General features: G+C 42.7%; 1 long non-coding RNA gene across 1 annotated transcript in view; it reads right to left on the bottom strand.

The window, feature by feature from the left end:
* The window catches only part of LOC123504135, a 110,155-nt gene extending 106,328 nt beyond the window's left edge, over positions 1-3,827 (bottom strand). The window contains exon 1 of the long non-coding RNA XR_006674718.1: positions 3,760-3,827. This is a non-coding gene — a long non-coding RNA (uncharacterized LOC123504135). The remainder of the gene's footprint in view (positions 1-3,759) is intronic.
* Between the last annotated feature and the right edge of the window lie 233 nt (positions 3,828-4,060).

The following is a 4,060-nucleotide window of genomic DNA, read 5'->3' as shown; positions in this document are numbered from 1 at the left end:
GAGAGAAGGCACACGAACACACACACACACACACACACACCCGGTAGCTCAGTGGTTAGAGCGCTGGCTTCACAAGCCAGAGGACCGGGGTTCGATTCCCCGGCCGGATGGAGATATTTGGGTGTGTCTCCTTTCACGTGTAGCCCTGTTCACCTAACAGTGAGTAGGTACGGGATGTAAATCGATGAGTTGTGACCTTGTTGTCCCGGTGTGTGGTGTGTGTCTAGTCTCAGGCCTATCCGAGTATCGGAAATAATGAGCTCTGAGCTCGTTCCGTAGGGTAACGTCTGGCTGTCTCGTCAGAGACTGCAGCAGATCAAACAGTGAAACACACACACACTCACACACAGACACACACACACACACTGGCAGTCACCTGGGGCCACGCGAGGCTGTCCTGCCTTAATGGGCCTTGCTCTCTCCCGCTGCTCCAGGTGACCACCAAGATGAACACTCAGGCTTGACACTAAACACAATTATGCACCTTCCAACTCAATTATCCTCCCATCTATTCATCCTCCCACTCACCCACTCTTCCTGCATCTCTAGTCTTCTCTTAAGCACTCTTACAAAACTCCACTTCTTATTCCTTCTCTGCTATCTCCTGTCCTACACTTCTCGACTCCCAGCACGTCACCCGTTGCATGCCACACATAAAGTCTCCCTGACTGTCTCTTTCCATTCTGTCCTCAAGGCGCACGCACAAACACTTACGCATTTTTAACTTATCTTTGTGCATCATAGGGACTTGTTTAACCAATGCTATCTCAAAATATTCACTTGAACGACGAAATATTTGTTTATTCAGTTAAGCCTATGATATCTTCGAAGCGTTCTGGTTACTTTAATTATCTTTATTTTGAAAACATCTGCGGTGTCCAGTGTTACCCACATTCAGGACATCACATCGCCACATGTACTGCTGTATATACAATGGACAAAACAAGGAGTGAAGTTTCCACGGCCACTTCCATTAAGGCTGCCAGACTCATCAGTGAGCAGAATAAGAAAACTGCACAAGATGAATGCATCCTGTTGCAGAGTTCACCCCAATCACACCGGCAGCGCAGCGGGGTGGTGTTACGAAGACTGCTTCACACCGCATATTCCGATCACGACACGACTGTTGTGCTTGCGATTTGCATGAGTAAGGATTTTGAACATGCTTGCTGAATGATGATGACGATGATGATGATGATGATGATGAAGATGATAGAGTTATAATTGTCTCATAACATCACAACTAATGAATATATGAGAGTTGACCAATATTATTTATAGTACATAGTAAAACACAGAATATAGTAATTTGAATGATTCTATGGAAAATTAATTGTCCAGCCTTCTCTGCACGTGGTTACTCAGCTCGTTCACGGGTATCGGAGTCGTCTCACACTGATAGCCACGCCGCTTGGTGCTGACACGTTCCCTGAGTGACGGTGCCTTGAACCTCGTCTTTCCTCACCGGGGTTCAGGCGTCGGAGGTTTGTGATGGCAGTGTGTATTCAGTTCTCACCTGACCACTCAATTTCGATTCAGACGTGTTAGTCGCGACATGTACAAATTGGCATTACTTCCTTGTGCCCACAACTTTATCTTTTAAGAATTTTACATTTGATAGATTTGTGGCACGTTTCACTAAATTCTGTTATATTGTGTACTTTTTTTTTTCTCTTACTGCAATAATTCTTTAGTTATTTAACTTGATACGTAAAACACATGGAGTATTGATTTTCTGAAATTTCCGTTTTATATTTCAGTGTTGTTCAAGTGTTGCTGTAATCTACCCTCACTGAACGTTTCGGTAAGCACACATATTCTGACAGCATATGTGACCTAAAACAGTCTCAGAGATACACACAAGAACAACTTTATATGTAAGCTTTCCGTCTATTCCAGTAAACATTTTTCTTTTACAAAATGTTCACTTTGTATTCTACTTAACGATTTTCCCATAATCCTCTTCGTGTTGTCATCACTTTCAAAATGGCAGAAAGATGCATTAATTCCAGTTCCTCTCGTCAGAATGCTAACCTTTCTTTCCTTTATATAGTCTAGTGTTTATAGAAGTTCTCCATGACCCAAGGTAAGACACCACTGGGATTACTTCCTCAGGACCACAGTGGCAGCCGTTACCTGAGGACAAAGCAAGTGTTCCTGAAGGAGATCCATCATGATAACAGTAAAAGCTGCATATATTTTCTAACCCGACTAATCTACACGTTTAGTATTCATACACACGCTAAAGGATTTTCTCATTTTCCTACTCATATTTGGTATTACAGCACCCCGAGCCGCCTGTGGCTATATATGTCACTGAAAGAGATGTTTTGGTATGCACAGGGCCGTAAGCTTGCATGTACAGCCAAACGTATAGAGGTTTAAACGCGGAAAAAGGTAGTGGTGAGGTTCCCGCGTTAAGGCAAGGCAGTGTGAATACCATATAAAGTTTGTAACCCGTTCTGCAGGAGGAAAACCAATGAGGATGTGTTATTTCTCTCTCTCTCTCTCTCTCTCTCTCTCTCTAATCATGCCAGCAATTAAGAAGAGATAATGAACGGACAATAAAAAAATGAAAATCGAGACAAGAAGAGAGAAAGGAAAAATAAAAAAAATCCACAGAAAAACAGCAACAAAGAAAAGAAAAGTTCATCAACAACACTATAATCACCCCATCAGTCTACGTACAACTTTCTGACCATGACGACTTAATCTCGGGTTGAAGCGTGGAGCAAGTCGAGAAGCAAGTGACGAGACAAGAGTGACCTGACTGGAGCTACAATGTAAAAAGGAGTCTGGCTTGTCAGATCGAGACGGGGAGGGACTGGGAAGGCAAGCAGATGAAATGAGAGTATAAAGATTAATCAGAAAGAGTAGAGTGACTAGAGACAAACAGAGTAAAGGATCGAGACGGGAAGAGACTGGGAAGGCAAGCAGATGAAATGAAAGAATAGAGATGAATCAGAGAGAATTTAGGTGCTGAGACGTATAGAGTGAGTAAAGACAGACAGAGAAAAATAGTCTAGCTTATCAGATCGAGACGGGGGAGGTACAGGAAAGGCAAGGAAATGAAATAAAGCATAGAAATTAATCAGAAAGGTTTTAGGTGCTGGGAAGTCGATTAACTAAAGACAAGCAGAGAAAAAGAGTCTAACTTATCGAATCGAGACGGGGAGGTACAGGAAGGGCAAGATGATGAAATGAAAGTATAGAGATGAATCAGAGAGAGTTTAAGTACTGCGGAGGAGAGTGACGTGGGGTATGGCAGGGCAGAGTAATGAGTACTTGTGGTTAGTACCTTGGTTAGTACATAGAGACATTCCCGGTACATCTTGCGGAGGTGAATAGAGGTCGACCTGTTGTGTGGCTCGCGGGTGTAGGGAGAGATGGGAGAGAGAGAGAGAGAGAGAGAGAGAGAGAGAGAGAGAGAGAGAGAGAGAGAGAGAGAGAGAGAGAGAGAGAGAGAGAGAGAGAGAGAGAGAGAGAGAGAGAGAGAGAGAGAGTTGCTAGGGAAAGTTCGTCATTACCTGCTCTAATACGAGTTCTACTACTACTACTACTACTACTACTACTACTACTACTACTACTACTACTACTACTACTACTACTACCACCACCACCACCACCACCACCACCACCACCACCACTACTACTACTAAACAACAACAGCAGCAAACACCATACATTTAACTAGATCTACAAAGGGCACGTCTCAATAACACTATTAGTACAACCTTTCCTCTTGTAACAATTCAGTACCTTGAGAAATCCAGCCTTCCCTGCTCCTGTGACTTATGAGGATCTCGCTGCTTCACCTTGAACTAACTGCAAGAGAGAGACGCAGTGTTAAAAGAAAATTAATAAGTGGAAGTCATTCAGTTTATTTCACTCAGGAATTGCCACGTATAGGCCTAATGACTTCTTGTGGTTTCCCTTATTTTGTTTGTTTTCATGTTCGTGTCCTTTAGAAATCAGACATCCTTACGAAATCAATGCAGTATACTAGTAATAATTGAAGTTATGATGTATAGTATAGAGTATGAAAAGTAACTATATTTCT

This window comes from Portunus trituberculatus, chromosome 15, assembly GCF_017591435.1.
Source record: "Portunus trituberculatus isolate SZX2019 chromosome 15, ASM1759143v1, whole genome shotgun sequence".
Taxonomy (NCBI): Eukaryota; Metazoa; Arthropoda; class Malacostraca; order Decapoda; family Portunidae; genus Portunus; species Portunus trituberculatus.
This window is presented reverse-complemented; position numbering and strand designations above follow the sequence as displayed.